This window comes from Lycium barbarum, chromosome 1, assembly GCF_019175385.1.
Source record: "Lycium barbarum isolate Lr01 chromosome 1, ASM1917538v2, whole genome shotgun sequence".
Classification (NCBI taxonomy): domain Eukaryota; kingdom Viridiplantae; phylum Streptophyta; class Magnoliopsida; order Solanales; family Solanaceae; genus Lycium; species Lycium barbarum.
The window spans coordinates 5,017,591-5,039,333 of NC_083337.1; the positions used below are offsets into that span (position 1 = coordinate 5,017,591).

The 21,743-nt window shown below is 40.0% G+C and overlaps 1 long non-coding RNA gene across 1 annotated transcript; it reads right to left on the reverse strand.

The window, feature by feature from the left end:
* Positions 1–2,684: 2,684 nt before the first annotated feature.
* On the reverse strand, positions 2,685–17,913 carry LOC132613869 (uncharacterized). The gene is made up of 2 exons (XR_009572188.1): positions 17,779–17,913; positions 2,685–2,934 (listed from the first exon to the last, which is right to left on the reverse strand). It is a non-coding gene; the product is annotated as an uncharacterized LOC132613869 (long non-coding RNA).
* Between the last annotated feature and the right edge of the window lie 3,830 nt (positions 17,914–21,743).

Genomic DNA, 21,743 nt, shown 5'->3' on the forward strand with positions numbered 1-21,743 from the left:
TTTTACTACAAATAAGGTTTATTCTATATCTTGTCCTTTTTATTATTGCTTTATGTCTTATATTTTCTTCGTGCCTAATATTATTTCTTAGTTAATTGAAGTCTTTGCATGACTGGGTTTAATGTTTAGAAATTACAAAGATTTATTGTGGGTGATCATCGATTACTAAAACATTCACAATATGAAATTACAATTACATTCAACATAGTTTGACCATTAGAATTAGGGTCATATCTCTTTCACAATATGAAATTACAATTACATTCACAACATATTGCACTAGTCATATGAAGGATATTATGATCACATATACTCTTTTGAGATCAACACTTTATAACAAAACAACATCAGATAGCTAGACTGACAGATTATGTATATTAATTCAAAGCTTGTCTCAGCTTTCTAACTTACTTAGCATCACCATCGAGCGAATTGAATGGATAAGGAATAGGAGGCCCATGAATCCCATACATACGAATACTATGATGCATTTGTATAGAATTTTTGGCGCACGTATTACGATAGATATAGCATAAGTGTATACGATTTCAGAAATGGCAATCCAATGATAAACTTCAATACCTACATTAAACCTCTTTTCCTTAAAGGCAAGCCACTTATCAACAATAATATGATGATCAAAGATGCTATAAACTCCACTGTATTAGATAACATATCGAGTATAATATAGTGTGTCATTTTATGTCATTACTGAGGAACTTGCTTTATGTTCATGTGGACTAGATGGTGGCAGAGTCGACTCAATACACAAAAGTGCTTTAGGCCCCTAAATTTTGAGGGCCCATTTTTCAATAGTTACTAAAGGTAAACTTAGGTATGTAGGTATTTAAAAAAAAAAAAATTAAGTTAGAAATTAATTCATAGTAATAGTATCATATGCTCCTCAAACTATTCCAAGAAACAACTGTCACGAGTTTAAATAATGTCAAATAATTTTGAGTTTAACTATCAAGTCTGCTGAAATGAGATCATCTTTGATCATTTTGAACTTGCACTAATTTCCTTTTGCTTTAGATGTATACCTCACATACATGTTTAGCAACAATATATATGTGATTTTAAAATATTTTTACTAATTGACACGTGATGCACGTGCGGCGATGCACACAGAAGCTAATTTTATTGAATATACTTAAGACCTCTAATAGAGATTTGACTTTATATCACCAATTCCATTAAGCCGTTCTTGGATGGTGGTATTCCTGCAAAAAATATTACGTATCATGTTTCAATAGCATTGACAGCACTGTCACAGAGTAAGATTAAGCTTATGTTAGCTAAAATTAATCAGTATTAAATATTTTTTGAATTTTCTTGACAAACTCCACTAGGAGGATTGAGACCTGCTTGAAATGATAGGGTTGCGTTAAGTGAAGCCACAATCATTAATGTTTTCTTCTTCCTTTCTATCCGATCATCTGTTTGTAATATCTTCAAATTTCTTTTCAGTGATGCGTATAATGAAGTTTCACTGGCTCCGCTCGGGGAAGTATGATTGTCTTTCTTTCAACGTGCCCTGCAACTCGACCGAATTCTCCACTTTCAATGTCTTTAATTACACTATTGACTTGGATTTGATCATCCATATTGTTGTCAATTCATATACATTCAGCGCATTGACATCAAATGTCGATTGAAATTTTAACCCCAAAACTAAACCCAAAAAGTAAACCAAGGCAAGGAAACAAAAGGAGAATGTTTCCAGAATTTGACAATTGTGAGAATCATAACTTAAACCAACCCCCAAAAATAATTCTCATGTACTACTAAGTAGTGGACAAAGAACACCACCCAAACCTCAATAAATCAAAACTGTTGGATACGCCGAATCAATCAAGACCACCACAACTATTAACTAATGATGAGAAAATCAACAGATAAGAAATTTTTCTGCTACGCAAAACAGAAAACTCTTAAGAAGATAAATATCACTTTTAGATTGTTGAAAAATATGAATTAAGAATATAGATTTAAAGGCTTGAAACACGTACGAAGCGCTTTCTTAGAAATGATATTTACTCCCTCGCCTTTGCGAGATTGCTCTGGGATTAACATTTCTATATTTTTTATATTTATGGTAAAAAAAGGAATGAATTAAAGGGAGAGAAAGATTATCCAATGTTATGTAAGAAGCTATCAGAATAAAGTTAAAGGGCAAAGAAGATTATACCTAAAGTATGTACGTGTGAGGTTTCCCTTCGCTGTCTCCCTTCAACTGTATTGCAATTGATGCATTACTCCATGTTAGAGACGTTTGAAATCATCATCTAATAAGAGTTACGTTGAAGAAATAGTTATGTTGATGTTGTGTCGTTTGGCTTTTTAAGAATAAATGCAAAAAATGGATAAAAAGGAAAAGAAGAGAAGTTAGTTAAAAATTTGAGAAATTAGATAAATACATTTCCTGATCAATGAGGTATGTCACGACATCAGACCTATGTCCTTCTTTTATATGTACTAGTAAAATTGTCAACGCTCCGCGAGGTCATTAAGAACATCCAAAAATGAATAAATTGTCACACCCCGATCTTACTAGGGTGTGATGGGCACCCGACCCCATATTCGGAGCCGAACGAACCCGCTGACTCTTATTACATACTTAACCTCTTTAGACTCTTACATCAATAAGGAGTGGAAAACATGGTAAAGCTTTCAAAAAAAAATTCATCGTACTCAAATCAAATATAATCTGTGATCATATGGACTTTATAACATAACATAAAATGACACATACGCTGGTGGAGCCGTTCACAATACCGACATCCTATACCCACGACTCTGTCTGCAAAGTCTCTAACATTTATCGGACATCATAGCACATGTACTCTGACTCGGTAGCACTCCAGGAACGAGTGGAGCTTGCCAACTCTGCTGGAATATCTTCTATATTAGCTTCAACTCATCTGGGTGTACCTGCGCGGCATGAAACGCAGCCCCCGAAGAAAAGGGGGGTCAGTACGAGCAATGTACTGAGTATGTAAGGCATGAATAATAACATATGAGGAACACATAGCATGGATAATGACACAAAGGAAATATAGAGCATATGATGAGATGAAGGGGTAACCTGTACGTATAAATGCCTTTTTTGGCAGTACCATGCATGCTTAGCGATGCGGAACGTGCAGCCCGATCCATATGTGCATATTGTTGACACCTAATTTTGGCTCGACGTGCTTAAAATTAACGTTTTGGGGGGCCCTGATTCGTTAAAGAGCACGAAATACATTTTTTTTTTACACATTTTTACATTTTTTCAACAATTTATTGATGATTATCCTTATTTTAGGAATTTTCTCAATTTATTGTCATTTTTTTCAAGAATCATTATTTTACACATGTACAGCGTAATACTACCATTTTTTGTGCAATTAATAATTGTTTCTTAATTTTATAGCAATACATTTTCATATCATAGACATTAATGTTTATATTTTATACTTGTGTTATTATTTATACATGTATTAATTAACTATATTTTAGTACAGTCTGACAGTGCAGAGAAAATCGGAGTAATTAATTTTTAAACGCAGAGTAAAATTTGGTCAAGTCAAGATCTCATCACTTTTTTTTTTTTTTTTTTTAAAAAAGAGTTAATTGAGATAATGGGTTGGGGACAAAGGGGTATGGCTTCATTATTTTTGGGCATAAAAAGGGATGTTTGTTTATATTATAAGAAAAGAGAGGGGGTTCATTTAATTTTTCATATTCTACACATATTTACACACACAACATCAGATTCAAGAACCTGAAAAACCCTAAACATTTTTCTCCCTCCCTCCTCTTTCCACAGCCGCCACCACGCCGGAGCTCCGAGCTCCGGCGAAGCCCCGCCCACCTTCAGCGTGCACACCAGCCCGCACACCACCACTCCACGACCCCCCCACTGCTTCTTCCTCCCATCGCACAGCCCCCCTTCGTCTCCCTCTCTCCCTCACCCACTGCCCGCTCCGGCGAACTCACGACGCCGGAGCAGTGAACGCCAAGCATCCCTCCACCTAAGAGTTTTCTTCCGTGACGACATCGTCAGTTATACTCCTCTCACTCTCTATCCCTTTGCTTTGTGTTCTTCACCCACACCCACATTTTGTTTTCTTGCTAGCTATATTGTGACCATTCCCTTCTTCAATACTTTATTTTCTTGACTAATGCAAACAGCTCACCTTGCTTGTCCCTGACTCATTGAATATTGAGTTTACTTGTTTGTGGAATGGTCTGTTCTTTAAAATGTAACAGGGAAAAGGCTGCTTTCTTTTTCTTTGATATAGCTATTTGCTAAGTTGATTCCCATTTTCTCTCATTTGTCCTGATTCATTCCTTTTGCTAATTCTCCATTGGGTAGAATGTCACGACCCAACCCCGTAGGCCGTGACTAGTGCCCGATCTGAGCACCCGAACCCATCTATTAAGTATTATCTCAAATTCCATCAACTCATTCTAGTATATGGCGGAAGCCGACAAGGCTTTATTTCAAATTTAAGTAATTTCCAGAAAAATTTCGGCAGAGTTTCCTTTGTTTTACGGACTATCCAATATACCCTGCACGCAGAAAATACCAACAAAAGCCACACAGGGCTAACCAAGCAAGATATAAACATATGCGGACCGGCCGCCTCGGCGTATAGGATCGCCCAAACAACATATGCGGACCGGCCGCCTCGGCGTATGGGATCACCCAAACGACATGTACATACATCCATACAGAAAGACCCTAACCCACAAACATGTCCACAGACCTCTAAACAGACCGACAGAATCATATGACGGGACAGGGCCCCGCCGTACCCATGAACGAATATATACAAATGCACTAATAAATATATATACCAAAAGTATAAGCTCCGGAAAGAGAGGAGCACTCCGAATAGCAGAAAGGGTGTCCTAAACAGGTGGATCACCAGGCTGTGCGTCTGTACCTGCGGGCATGAAACGCAGCCCCCGGAGAAGGGGGTCAGTACGAAATATGTACTGAGTATGCAAAGCAGAAGGTACAGAAATAAATCTGAATAATAATCGAATCAGATATATAGAAAATAATACATATCAAAATGTTTATTCCCAAAGTATAAATTATGCATAGGGCACTGGAAAATGTGGTCGCCCGCCTGTCGATGGCGCCACAACACAGCATAACACCAGAAAGTTTCAAATCTCCGAATCCCCGTCACACATCACAACACAGCATAACGCCAAACACAGCATAACGCCAAACATAAGTGGAACCCGGCCCTCGAGCAAGGAGCACGGTGAACCATAAACACAGCATAACACCGGAATATATCAAAAAGCGCACGACAACAGAACCGGCCCGGGAACCGGCGAACGATATCATAGTAGGCACGAGCGGAGTAGTGAGGAATCATATGCATAAAATCATTATTATAAATCCGAAGGATAAGTAAAATAGTCATATTTGAAATCGGAGTAATAATTATCACTTTTTGATTCAAAGTTGTCGAATTTACATAAAGGGCGTCGCGGGACCCACGGACGAGTATAGACCCGAACTGAGTCCGCCTATGAAAAACATACCCATTATACATCAAGCAAACTCCTATAAAAATTATTGGAGCGATCCGAGCCTCTATGCGAAAAATATGGCATTCAGAGATTACAAAATTCCTTAAAGCGAACATTTTCCATGCGAATTTCGGAAAGCGATTACTTCAAATACATCATGGTTCATATTTCATAAAAACATACATAAGAGTGCCAAAGAATATATATATATGGATCATAACATGCTCGGATCTCGAATTTGGAATACCCTTAAAGCTCCAATCTAGCCTATGTGAAACTAAGGCACGCCAAAAGAAGGAAGGTTGCTTTACATACCTCAAACGCTCTCCAATATGATCCAACTCCAGCTAAGTCCAAACTATGATTCGGGCTGCCCAAGGTCTACAAACAAGCCATAAAATGCCAAACATTAGCTAAAGACTTTTTGGGCATTAAATTCCAATTTCGCCCTTAACTCTACGGAAATTTGGGCGGCATTTCCCCTGTAAATAGGCTACCCCGAGAATTTAACTCGGCCATATCAATCAACAACAACAGCAACAACCAACCTAACAACATCAACAACTAATTCGGAAAGCAATACAACAACAATAGCTTTCTTTTTCCACTATTCAACAACTTACATAAATTCAATTCGACAACTTACCTTCAAGCCAAAATCGACGCTTATACATTCACATACTAACCCATGCCCCTACCAACAATATTTAAGGACATTCTAAGCAATTCATACAACATTTCCAATAATCCAAATTTTTCTCCAGCTACCCGAAACAGCCCCCTAACCGAAACAGCCCCTCTAACTTTTTCTTCATTTACAAATTATGGTTTGTATTCACAATTCACCTTCTAACAATACTATCTCGCCCATATACCAATTACATTAAATATACAAAAGCCCCCAAATCAGTCCGCAACATCTACAACCTCAATTTGAACCAATGAACATTCATTTCCAGCATAAAATTCAAAGCGACGACGATTAAAACATTAAGCGATATTCATTCGCTCATTGTCATATAATGTGAACCATTTCAATCAACACTACACATACACATATATGGATGATTCCCAATTGTTCTTCACCTTACAATGATCATAATCAACTAACTAAACATTAATTCATAATTTCAATCACAACACAACAACACCCATCACACGCCCAACCCTCATACATATGGCATCCACTTCACCATTCTTTATTTCATGATTTTTAACCATAATAAGATACTACAACATGAATATAACCATCATAACACAAGAACAAGATCAAATCTTACCTTTTTATCTTCAACTTCCACAAGCCTAGGGTTTCCACAAGATGAGAAATAGTGGATTGATCGCTCCCACAATGCTTCCACGCTACTTAGGGACCTCAATATAGTTGATTTGTGCCAAAGAAATAATTTTTGGAAGGCTAGAATTGATCTTGATTTTTTTTTTCAACTTGGCCGTGAGGTTGGGGGTTTTTCTCCTTCAACTTTTAGATATTTTTTTTTGTGGGAAGTGAGAAAGATGAATACATGGTCATCTTTTAACTAATATGAAGTGCATTGTTGTCCCTTGGCCCACATTAAATGAGTTGGACCACTTAAAAGATGACACCAAATTGTGTGGGCACCACATGGAATTTGTGGATGACTTTCCACTTCTAATTTTATCACTTTTGGTCCCAAATTTTTCCTAATTGATCCATACCAATAAATTCATGCACAACTTATATCTCAAAATAAAATCGAAGGTCAAGAATCCCGACTTTGTATCCCGAAATAATTTTGTCCCTAACTTATCGTAATTAATCCAGATTATTCCACTGTACAAAAATACGGGTTCTAACATCCTCCCCCCCTTAAGAACATTCGTCCGCGAATGTTAGATTTATCTCACGGGTCATACAAACAATTTGGGGGAGTTTCCTTCTCAACTATCACAACCATACATTTATTGATCAAACAACAAAGTCAAATAGAGAATTGGATTACCTGTAGGTTCCGAAAATAAATGAGGATACTTCTTCTTCATATGCTCCTCAGCTTCCCAGGTCATTTCCTCTCGGTTATTGTTCCGCCACAGCACTTTAACAGAAGCCATATCTTTGTTCCGCAACCTTTTTACCTGACGATCCAATATGGCTATAGGCTGCTCCTCATAAGATAGCTCCTCTGTGACTTGAATATCATCTACAGGAAAAACTCTGGAAGGGTCACCAATACACTTACGAAGCATAGAAACATGAAATACCGGGTGTACCGCTCCCAAATCAGCTGGCAGATCTAATTCATAGGCCACCTTGCCTATTGTACGAATAATTTGATACGGCCCAATATATCTCGGACTGAGCTTCCCTTTCTTGCCGAATCTCATAACACCTTTCATAGGCGACACTTTCAGGAACACCCAATCGCCAATCTGAAACTCTAACGGTCGACGTCGTTTATCAGCATAAGATTTCTGTCGACTCTGGGCCGCTAGCAATCTCTCTCGAATAAGTCTCACCTTATCCACGGCCTGCTGGACCACATCTGGACCGATGAACTGAGTCTCACCCACGTCAAACCAACCAATCGGAGATCTGCATTTCCTGCCATACAAAGCCTCATAGGGTGCCATCTGAATACTGGAGTGGTAGCTGTTGTTATATGCAAACTCAACAAGCGGTAAATGGTCGTCCCAGCTACCCCTGAAATCAATAACGCAGGCACGCAACATATCTTCCAATGTCTGAATAGTGCGCTCGGCCTGTCCGTCAGACTGGGGATGGAAGGCTGTACTCAGGCTCACCTGGGTTCCCAATCCTTCCTGAAACGATCTCCAGAACCTAGCTGTAAACTGGGCACCTCTATCGGAAATAACAGACACCGGAACTCCATGAAGTCGTACAATCTCCCTGACATAAATCCTGGCATAATCCTCAGCTGAATAGGTGGTCCGAACCGGAAGAAAATGGGCTGATTTCGTCAGCCGATCAACAATAACCCAAATAGAATCATACCTCCGTGGAGTGCGAGGTAGACCTGTAATAAAGTCCATATTAATGATCTCCCACTTCCACGTCGGTATCTCCATCTCCTGCAATAGCCCACCGGGCTTCTGGTGCTCAATCTTAACCTGCTGGCAATTTGGACACTGAGCAACGAACTCTGCTATATCTCTTTTCATACCGTCCCACCAATATAGGCATCTGATATCATGGTACATCTTCGTCGACCCTGGGTGAACAGAATATCGGGCGTAATGTGCCTCGCCCATAACCTGTCGCCGCAACCCTGCAACGTCAGGTACACACAATCTGCCTCTGTGAAATAACACTCCATTAGGTGAAATCTCAAACGGAGTCTTCTCCTGTGCCAGCGCTGCGTCTCTGTACTTTGCCAGAATAGGATCCTCATACTGATGCCGCTTAATATCTTCTGTAATAGAGGACTCAGCAATACCTCGAACAGAAACCCCAACATCTCCAGAATCAGCCAAGCGAACTCCAAGACTAGCCAACTGATGAATATCGCGAACCATTTCTTTACTCTCTGATGGCACGTCTACTAGGCTGCCCATAGACTTGCGGCTGAGTGCATCCGCCACAACATTAGCTTTCCCAGGATGGTAGAGAATGTCAACATCATAATCTTTCAGCAACTCTAACCACCTCCGCTGCCGCAAGTTCAGCTCCTTTTGCCTAAAGATGTACTGAAGGCTCTTATGATCTGTATAAATGTCAACGTGAACCCCATATAAGTAATGTCTCCACATCTTCAAGGCATGAATGACCGCGGCCAGCTCCAAATCGTGAGTAGGATAATTCTTTTCATGTTTTCTGAGCTGCCGGGAAGCATAAGCTATCACCCTGCCATGCTGCATCAACACACATCCCAAACCAATACCAGAGGCATCACAATAAATCACATACCCATCTGGACCCTCCGGAAGAGTCAGGACTGGAGCCGTAGTCAACTTCTCTTTCAGCAACTGGAAGCTACGCTCGCAAGCATCTGACCACTGAAACTTAGCTCCCTTCTGAGTCAGCCTTGTCAAAGGCGCTGAAATGGAAGCAAACTTCTCCACGAATCTCCGATAATAACCAGCCAATCCCAGAAAGCTACGCACCTCTGTCGGCGTCGTAGGTCTAGGCCAATTCTTTACGGCCTCGATCTTCTGGGTATCCACCCGGACGCCATCAGCCCCAATAATATGTCCCAGAAATGCCACTGAAGATAACCAGAATTCACACTTAGAAAATTTAGCATATAATTCCTGGTGCCGAAGTGTGCCAAGTACCGTCCTCAAATGGTCTGCATGCTCTGCTTCTGACCGAGAATAAACCAGAATATCATCGATAAATACGATCACAAACATATCCAAGAACGGTCTGAATACCCGATTCATCAGGTCCATAAATACTGCTGGGGCATTTGTCAGCCCAAAAGACATAACTCTGAACTCATAGTGCCCATATCGGGTCCTGAATGCTGTCTTGGGAATATCAGCCTCTCGTACCCGTACCTGATGGTAACCCGATCGCAGGTCTATCTTCGAGAAGTACCTGGCACCCTGCAGCTGATCAAACAAATCATCAATCCTGGGGAGGGGATATTTATTCTTGATGGTTACCTTATTCAACTGCCGATAATCAATGCACATCCGCAGCGAGCCGTCTTTCTTCCTCACAAATAATACTGGAGCTCCCCAGGGTGACGCACTAGGCCGAATGAAACCCTTCTCCAATAAATCTCTCAGCTGCTCTTTCAATTCTTTTAATTCTGCAGGTGCCATTCTGTACGGAGGAATAGAGATAGGCTGAGTGTCTGGCAACAGATCAATAGCAAACTCTATCTCCCGTTCGGGAGGTAGACCCGGAAGCTCATCTGGGAATACATCTACAAATTCATTAACCACTGGGACTGACTGAAGAGTCGGTGCCTCTGCCTCTAAATCATGAACACGGACCAGATGATAAATATACCCCTTTCTGATCATTTTCTCAGCCTTGAGGTATGAAATAAACTTACCCCTCGGCGATACTGTATTACCTGCCCACTCTATAACTGGCTCCCCTGGGAATTGGAATCGGACTATCTTCTTTTGACAGTCAACATTAGCATAGCAAGAAGCTAGCCAATCCATACCCATAATCACGTCAAACTCGATCATATCTAACTCTACCAAATCCGCCTTAGTGCAGCGGCCACAGATAATCACGGAACAATCTCTATAAATCTGACTGGCTATAACAGAATCCCCTACTGGTGTAGCTACCTCAAAAAGCTCTATCGGTTCGGATTCTATCCCAATTTTATCAGCAACGAGTGGAGATATAAATGATAATGTAGAACCAGGATCAATCAATGCATACACATCACGAGAGAAAACCAGTAATATACCTGTGACGACATTAGGCGAAGCCTCCTGGTCCTGTCTGCTGGCTAAAGCATAAATGCGGTTCGAAGGACCGCTAGAACCCGAAGCTCCGCCACGACCCCTGCCGCGGCCTGCTGGTGCTGGAGTACCTCGCCCCGCAGGGCGCATCGCCACCGAGGCTGAAGATGAACCACCGGCTGACCCGGTAGACTGAGCTGAACTGCCTGTACCACCTCTAGCCGGACAGTCTCTCATCTGATGGCCCTGACGGCCGCACACAAAGCATGCACCCGTAGCTCGGAAACACTCTCCCGGGTGCTGTCTCCCACAGTAGGAACACAAAGGTCTGGGTGGCCTCATCTGACTGCTGGAACCTCTGTTCAACTGTGAACCTGAAGCCCTGGAGCTCGGGCCTGCCCCTGAATATCCGACACCCTCAGATCTCCTGCCGGTAAACTGTGGGGGTGTACCCCGGCCTGACGGAGGAGGATGTCTGCCTGACTGCTGCTGCTGAGGCTGTCCGCCTCGAGAGTCTCCAGAATAACCTGCGAATCTGGCCCTCTTGGGCGGCCTCCTGTCCCGATCTCTGCTAGAATAATCAGCTCTATGTCGGTCCTCCATACCTAGGGCATAAGCCTGTAGTCGGGCAATATCCATGTCTGCCTGCAATGCCACCGCCATACAGCCATCAATCAAATAGCGGTCTAACCCCATCACGTATCTGTGCATCCGATCGGCCATATCTGCTACTATGGCAGGTGCATACCGGGCCAAAGAATCAAACTCCATATTATACTCACGGACGCTCCGACCCCTCTGCTGCAGATGCAAAAATCGGTCAACCCGCGCTCGCCGTAACTCTGGGGGCAAAAAGTGGTGAGTGAAAGCAGTCACGAACTCGTCCCAAGTAGCTGGGGTAGCACCCTCACCCCTGGATAGCTCCCAGGACTCATACCAGTGAGCAGCAACATCCCGTAGTCTATGCGAAGCCAACTCAACAGACTCAGTCTCTGAAGCCCTGACCAAATCTAGTGAGCGCCGCATCCCCCGAATAAAGTCATGGGGGTCCTCGTCGGGCTTAGACCCGTAAAACTCTGGAGGGCCACATAATAGAAACTCTCGAACCCTCAGGCTGTCACGCCTATCGTCATCATCATCATCTCTCCGCCCGCGTCTGCGAGCCTGTCCCGCTACCAGAGTGGTCAATAACTGCACAGCCTCTCTCAGTGTCCTGTCCTCCGCCCCTTGCTGAGGAGCTGGAGGCGCGGGAGCTGAAGCCCCTGGAGCTAATGGTGAAGCTGCTCCAGACTCCTCTGACGATGAAGACGTAGCAGAGTCGGCTGGCCGGGATGTAATATCACGCATCATCTGAGCAAGGGTCCGAGTACCCTTCTGAGCCCGGCTGGTCTCTCCTACTACGCCCTTTTTCTTCTGGGCGGCCGTCGCCTTTTTCGGAGGCATCACTGAAAGAAAAACAACAACAGATCAAAACAGAATCATCCTAATAGCACAGTTCTATCGCACGATCTAAGATCAGAAGAAAAGACAACATCCTAAATGTCCTGTAGCCTCCTGTTTATAGATGTGGTGCACAACACACCGATAAACAAGACTCTACTAGACACGATCTGTGGACACTCCGAGGACAAACCGCTTTGATACCACTTCTGTCACGACCCAACCCCGTAGGCCGTGACTAGTGCCCGATCTGAGCACCCGAACCCATCTATTAAGTATTATCTCAAATTCCATCAACTCATTCTAGTATATGGCGGAAGCCGACAAGGCTTTATTTCAAATTTAAGTAATTTCCAGAAAAATTTCGGCAGAGTTTCCTTTGTTTTACGGACTATCCAATATACCCTGCACGCAGAAAATACCAACAAAAGCCACACAGGGCTAACCAAGCAAGATATAAACATATGCGGACCGGCCGCCTCGGCGTATAGGATCGCCCAAACAACATATGCGGACCGGCCGCCTCGGCGTATGGGATCACCCAAACGACATGTACATACATCCATACAGAAAGACCCTAACCCACAAACATGTCCACAGACCTCTAAACAGACCGACAGAATCATATGACGGGACAGGGCCCCGCCGTACCCATGAACGAATATATACAAATGCACTAATAAATATATATACCAAAAGTATAAGCTCCGGAAAGAGAGGAGCACTCCGAATAGCAGAAAGGGTGTCCTAAACAGGTGGATCACCAGGCTGTGCGTCTGTACCTGCGGGCATGAAACGCAGCCCCCGGAGAAGGGGGTCAGTACGAAATATGTACTGAGTATGCAAAGCAGAAGGTACAGAAATAAATCTGAATAATAATCGAATCAGATATATAGAAAATAATACATATCAAAATGTTTATTCCCAAAGTATAAATTATGCATAGGGCACTGGAAAATGTGGTCGCCCGCCTGTCGATGGCGCCACAACACAGCATAACACCAGAAAGTTTCAAATCTCCGAATCCCCGTCACACATCACAACACAGCATAACGCCAAACACAGCATAACGCCAAACATAAGTGGAACCCGGCCCTCGAGCAAGGAGCACGGTGAACCATAAACACAGCATAACACCGGAATATATCAAAAAGCGCACGACAACAGAACCGGCCCGGGAACCGGCGAACGATATCATAGTAGGCACGAGCGGAGTAGTGAGGAATCATATGCATAAAATCATTATTATAAATCCGAAGGATAAGTAAAATAGTCATATTTGAAATCGGAGTAATAATTATCACTTTTTGATTCAAAGTTGTCGAATTTACATAAAGGGCGTCGCGGGACCCACGGACGAGTATAGACCCGAACTGAGTCCGCCTATGAAAAACATACCCATTATACATCAAGCAAACTCCTATAAAAATTATTGGAGCGATCCGAGCCTCTATGCGAAAAATATGGCATTCAGAGATTACAAAATTCCTTAAAGCGAACATTTTCCATGCGAATTTCGGAAAGCGATTACTTCAAATACATCATGGTTCATATTTCATAAAAACATACATAAGAGTGCCAAAGAATATATATATATGGATCATAACATGCTCGGATCTCGAATTTGGAATACCCTTAAAGCTCCAATCTAGCCTATGTGAAACTAAGGCACGCCAAAAGAAGGAAGGTTGCTTTACATACCTCAAACGCTCTCCAATATGATCCAACTCCAGCTAAGTCCAAACTATGATTCGGGCTGCCCAAGGTCTACAAACAAGCCATAAAATGCCAAACATTAGCTAAAGACTTTTTGGGCATTAAATTCCAATTTCGCCCTTAACTCTACGGAAATTTGGGCGGCATTTCCCCTGTAAATAGGCTACCCCGAGAATTTAACTCGGCCATATCAATCAACAACAACAGCAACAACCAACCTAACAACATCAACAACTAATTCGGAAAGCAATACAACAACAATAGCTTTCTTTTTCCACTATTCAACAACTTACATAAATTCAATTCGACAACTTACCTTCAAGCCAAAATCGACGCTTATACATTCACATACTAACCCATGCCCCTACCAACAATATTTAAGGACATTCTAAGCAATTCATACAACATTTCCAATAATCCAAATTTTTCTCCAGCTACCCGAAACAGCCCCCTAACCGAAACAGCCCCTCTAACTTTTTCTTCATTTACAAATTATGGTTTGTATTCACAATTCACCTTCTAACAATACTATCTCGCCCATATACCAATTACATTAAATATACAAAAGCCCCCAAATCAGTCCGCAACATCTACAACCTCAATTTGAACCAATGAACATTCATTTCCAGCATAAAATTCAAAGCGACGACGATTAAAACATTAAGCGATATTCATTCGCTCATTGTCATATAATGTGAACCATTTCAATCAACACTACACATACACATATATGGATGATTCCCAATTGTTCTTCACCTTACAATGATCATAATCAACTAACTAAACATTAATTCATAATTTCAATCACAACACAACAACACCCATCACACGCCCAACCCTCATACATATGGCATCCACTTCACCATTCTTTATTTCATGATTTTTAACCATAATAAGATACTACAACATGAATATAACCATCATAACACAAGAACAAGATCAAATCTTACCTTTTTATCTTCAACTTCCACAAGCCTAGGGTTTCCACAAGATGAGAAATAGTGGATTGATCGCTCCCACAATGCTTCCACGCTACTTAGGGACCTCAATATAGTTGATTTGTGCCAAAGAAATAATTTTTGGAAGGCTAGAATTGATCTTGATTTTTTTTTTCAACTTGGCCGTGAGGTTGGGGGTTTTTCTCCTTCAACTTTTAGATATTTTTTTTTGTGGGAAGTGAGAAAGATGAATACATGGTCATCTTTTAACTAATATGAAGTGCATTGTTGTCCCTTGGCCCACATTAAATGAGTTGGACCACTTAAAAGATGACACCAAATTGTGTGGGCACCACATGGAATTTGTGGATGACTTTCCACTTCTAATTTTATCACTTTTGGTCCCAAATTTTTCCTAATTGATCCATACCAATAAATTCATGCACAACTTATATCTCAAAATAAAATCGAAGGTCAAGAATCCCGACTTTGTATCCCGAAATAATTTTGTCCCTAACTTATCGTAATTAATCCAGATTATTCCACTGTACAAAAATACGGGTTCTAACATAGAACTTGTTTGAAGCATTCAAAATCACTTGCCAGGAAATGGGTTCTCGCTAAATCTTTGGTTTTTTATTTCTAGTACCTCATTCTTTTGCTCAGTTATATAGACTTTGGACTTAATGGATCTCTGTGAAAAAGCTGGTGTTTAGGTGCTATGTGCACGTGCTGGCGTCCTGTACTAATAAGCATAAAGGAATTGTAGGCTATGCGAATGTTATAGTTTTGTGGTGCATGTCAGCAGTGTGCTGTCCGTAGATTTCTCATAGCGCGAGCTTTGGTGGGCAGGTCTGGTTAATAGGTTGTAACTTTAGGATTGTCTTGTGTAAGACAAATAAGTGCAATGCTTATCTCTGATGATATTTGCAGCCTAGCTTCACAAATTTAGCTATGTAATCTTACAGTGAACTTGAGATAAGTAAGCAGATTATGTGATAGGTCAAGTTGGCCGATGAAGAAATTTTCGTCGATTTCCAAGGCCTTTCATGTACAAAGACGGGTTTTTTTATTTTAAGTTTATTCATTACTTTTTTTAATTCATCCGATAATTATTTATTCTCTTACTAACATTTTTATTAAGTCTCATGCAGGCATCCGAAGTTACTTTTGAAGATGACACTCAAAAGAAGTTCAAATAGCTTTTTAAACTCTTTATTTATATTTTTTTTTTACATTCTTAAATTATGCAAGTATAAAATATAGTGAAACTTTACTTTTTAGGGTGCAGGTTGGTGGTATTTATTTATGATCTGCTTATGTGATTTAAATTTTATGTGTTTTAGACAAATTAACATTAGACAGTTATTATTTTTCGTAGCTAATATTCTTATAGTTGTCACGTTTCGCTAGAGTTTTAATTAAGTAGCTTTGTTTAGCCTTTGGTAAAAATAGGGTAAAACACATATACTATAACATATTGCTGCGGAACGTGCAGCCCGATCCATATGTGCATATAATACTTTACTTTCTTGGAAAACATCTCTTTTCATATATATAGAAAATAGAACATATCATATTGCCGAGGCGTCGGCTCCGATCCATTTAACCACATATCCCGCGTCCGGGCATCCCGCGTCCGGGACGATATCATGTATCATGCTCCAACTGATCAGGTGGCTGTGCGTCTATAGCGCCTTACCTTTCCCCTTACCCCATATACATATACATATACATATATCATATCACAGCATGCAGGAGATCCCAAAGAAAGTCATGCATCTATCGGAGTGACGTAAGGTCGGTAACCTCTGATTATATTATGGAGTAATCATCACGACTCTGTCTCACCTTGAAGGAACGATAATTATAAGGGGAGACTATCAACGAAGGATAACATTAAGAAAACGTAGAATAAGATCACAAATCTCATAAGGTACCAAATCATATACATATGCACATAGAACAAATTTTCAAAACTCGATAGGTGCGTACATAGTCCGACACACAAAGGCTCAGAAACAAGTTTCAGGTCAGTCCGACTTAGTATAAGAAAGTTATAGACGTTTGAAGTACAGAACCTTCTGCGGACATTTCAGAAGCCATTTTTGGAAAATCACTCTTATCATAGTCATCGTAGAAATATTCTCGTCCTTAACATCATCATTGTCATTGTAAAACATATCCATCGTCATTGTCATAAAAGCCTATAAAACCATAAACCTTTTGTTTTGGAAAAATACGGACATTTTGGAAAACATTGACGGGTTATCGGAAAAATAATCATTGCCTTGGGACCATAGACTTCAAATCTCTAAAGACAAGGAAAATATGGAAACATCTATAAATTCATAACGTAGGAATCATGCCTTTAAAAGAAAGGGACGAGCCTTAACATACCTGTTTCACGTCCTATTAGCTACGCTTATGTGTCCGAGCTTGTAAGTCTACATTTGAGATAATTCACACTAATGTTAGCCTTTTCATCGTACACTTGTACCATACTTCAAATTATACTATTTTAGATTCTGCCGAAAATCGGGCAGCATCTCCCCTGTTTATGTGCCTAGCCCGAATTTTAATTCAACAGCCAACAACAACAACAACAACAATACCAACATCAATTATAATGTTTTCAACTCCAAAATATCTCATAAAACAGCCCACACGCTGTTTTCCAATTTTCATAACTAATTAACTCAGTATACAATCATTTAATCACACTTTCTTCGTAAATAAACCGGTATTAGCACAAATAGAAAGAGATTCATACCTTTCTCCCTTTAATATTTCTTAATCTCCACTTTTCCATGCTAAATTTAGGCCACCACACGCCTGCCATATGATTCTGCAGCGAAAACTATACGCTATCCGGACTGGAATTGGGAAATTATACCTGGTTTGGCTAAAATTTGGTTTGGGGAGTTGGGGAGAAATCTCCAGATTTTTGGAGAGTTTTTGGGGGGTTTTTTTCGTGTTTTCTTGGCTGAAAATTAGGGGGTTTACCCCTTTTTATAACGTTTTAGAAGCTGCCAGAAACGACTGGAAAAGTGTTCAGCGCGTTCGCGCTTCCTTCTAGCGCGTTCGAGCTGGCACTGTTTTTTTGTCTGGACCTTCGTTCAGTAAAATTGTCATAACTCTTGATCCCGATATCGTCTGAGGGCCCACGACTTATGGTTGGAAAGCTAATTCAATTATCTACAACTTTTATTTCTGGAGGTTTTCCCAAATTCCAAACTTATAATTCCGTTGTTGCCCTTCCAAGTGAGATCATCCGAAAACGTTTCCTTAAATCGTCCTTTTGGAGGGCTTATGCCTATTTTTGGCTTAAGGGTCCTTCTTAGGACTTGCTCAACTTTCCATATACTACTCGTATGTATCTTCATATGTCATTTATAAAACTCCGACATGTGGGCCCCATTTAGCTTGCAGCAACGAGGGCTTTTCGTCAATTAACATATGAACTAATTTACACCATATGGTCTCCAAATGTCATATATATATATATGCTATTATTACCTTCTTATAACACAACCTTCATTCCGAACTTGATTTTCAAGTTTTTGTTCAGCGTGTTCGCGCCACGTGGGGGCGCGTTCGCGCTGTATTGGCCCTTTGGCCTTCTGCGCGTTCGCGCCATTCCCTGGCGCGTTCGCGTAGACCATTTTCCTGGTCTGCCAGCCCAACTTGTAACGCCCATATCTCCTTACCCCGATGTCTGATTGAGGATCCGTTTGTTGCGTTGGAAACTAGACTTCCCGAACTTCACTTCAAACTTTGTTTTACCTCAAAACTCTTAATATACTAGAACATATCGTTTCTTCCATTTAAACCAAAAATTTGTATCAAACCTTGTCTAGCTTTCTTTCGAAGCCTCGGAAGCTCAATCCCTTTAATCCTGACGTAACTTTACTCTCCCTTTGGCCCATGCTAAGCCGTCTACAGTTTTTTGGTAACGCGAAATTTTTCCGGGGTGTAACATAAATAATGATGTCATATAAAATCGAATTATATTTTAAGTACTAATCATATTAGATTTGGTTGATTTTATATATCATGATCTATTTACCATGGTTACAACTGATGAGGTAGTTTTAAAAAATATTTACAACGGTCAATGGATGAAGTGGAGAAAAATTTACAAATTAATGTGGTCTATTGTGCTTCTTTCACCTCAAACAATGTGGCTACCCAATTCTTAGCCTATGGTGCTCCATGAGCATAGCCAGGCTTATTTGTATTGGAGCTCAATGCACCTTTTTGTGATATTTTGCACGACCAAATAACATAAGAGGGTGTGAATTGGATTATGCCTGATTTTCGCCTAAATGATGGACCAGGTCACTCCACTCGTTTCTTAAGACTAATTTGCGGAATAATAAATAACAATAAAGTATTAACATAGAATTTTTACGTGAAAAGCAACCGACCCACAAGGATGAAAGACCACGATCTACACCTCTGTATGATTTGTCTCAAACTTCACTATAACTGTTAGCTTCAACAAATTCATATTACAAGAGATGTAACCTGAGAACTAACTCTAATCCTCCTACAACAATTTGTATAGACTATTGAGTCCCCTCCGAGTTGCCCTCAACTTAGAGCTGAATTTTACTAATGTTTTACCAAACAATGCTTCTAGGAAAGCTGGAAATAGGTACAACTCAATAACGTTCCTAATATAAAATGTCTAGACTTGAAGACTATAAAGCATAAGACTGTGAAACGGGTTCTTCAATCTGGTCCTTCCTGTCAGGTAGTACTTCAGTAGCAAATTAGAAGTCTCTCAAATATTCTCTCGCTTATTTGCTTGATTTATGTTTTTCTCTCAATGTAAGTGTGTAACCTCATTTAGTAGAAGACTTGCATATATAGCAACTTATGAGTGGCTCACGGGTTGGTCACAAACACCTTTAAGATAAGGACTTTGAGGAGAGATAGTGTTTGAGATGGAGGCAACTTCGTTGGTATCACATGACTTAAAATAAGCTCGATGGAAGTTCGAAGTTTATCATAAATAATTCTTCCAAGGACTCTTCTAGATCTTGTCCACTATTTCCGTATCGCGAGACTCCTTCATTCCAAGAGTCGTGCCACATCTGAACTCTGGGATGGAATATAAAACTACTTACCTGGTATTATTCAATATAGCCTCCTTGTTCCATGTTATGCATTTGGTCCAAATCATTTTGTCAATCATCAAAACATGCAAGGTCCAACATTTTGTAATCACATTTGGATTTGTTTGCATCTTCTTATTCTTCCTCTTTCTTAGCTTTTCCTTCTCCTTTATTATTTTATTATTTGAAGTTCAGTTATTCAACTCGTTTGATTCTTCAGTTATTCAACTCGTTTGATTCTTCCATTCGGCATCAACCACAACTCTCGTCTATTTAATAAATGCATTTTAACATTTTAAACATAGTTTTAAGCATTTATGAATAATTTATGCTCACTTGCTCCAATTGAACACACATCAACAATTTCAAGCATTCTGTCAAACATATTCAAGATATGAATTCAAATGAAAAAGACTTTAAGTGAAGGTACATTTTAACTCACCAACGTCGTTTCTCAAGTAAATGTATGCTCAAATTTAACCAGACTACACCAATTAATCACGATCCGCATTAATAATTACGTTTTTAGTCAATCATGCTCTCTAGAATTCAACATTACCCCATTTCAAGTTCATCGTCTAATAAACCTAAGTCCATAGATTTTGAGCTTTAGGTTTCGTGTAAACTTTTGTTTTTGTGATTTTTCCCATTCACTTATGTCGTTGATAATCACAATCCCTAACAATAGTTAAGAGTAGAATGAAGATTTTACGTTTTGAATTCAAAATCCTAGCGTTTGACCCTTTTTGATAGTCTTTGAGTTCTTGGAATAACAATCTTTTTATCATTAATGTTTAATAATAGTAATTTTAACTTCATAATACGTTAGAAACTCATCCAGATGATTGGAAAGATCCTTGGCTAAATTGGAGTAGAGAGGAAAACCCTTAATTCTTGAAAATAACATTTTAATTTTTTTCTTACTAGTTTTCACTTTTTTAAAAAAAGAAGGTATAACTAAGCTCATGTTGCACCTATGCGTGCATAGACCGCGCATCAGTTGCACCGGATTGACGGGAGACTCCTTATGCGACACATTACCCTCGATGGTTATATTATGATATATAGCCATCAAAAGATTCTAGGCGGCTTAAGTGATGACCCCTTAACTTATTACCTCCGCCCTTTTCTTCAAAATTTTAAGGACCCCTTTGTCCATGAGTTTTTTTCACTTTATTTTAAAACCAGCGTTTGACCATGAAAATTTCAAATACAACTTGTATTTAGAATTTGAAAAATACATAAAACCTTATTTTCATTTTTTTCACTTTTAGTACCTTCATACAACCAAATATTCCTTGCAAAAACTATAAACAAACACAACTCCATCTTGAACTCCAACTTCAAAATTTCAAATAAAGTGAAAAATATTTGATTTTCATAGCCAAACGCTTACTAAGTGTCTCAGCATCATCTTTATGCACCCGGGCATTGGCCTTTAGATTTTCCAACTATACCTTCGTCTTTTTTGGGATAATTTCTCACCTCGCGCCTCTTCCTACTTGTACTATAAAAACATGTGCACACTTTCAAAATACCCTTTTGTGTGGGTTTGGGGACACCTCCAATTCACTTTAATTACTTAATTAGCTCCTGAATTAATCGTAATAAATAT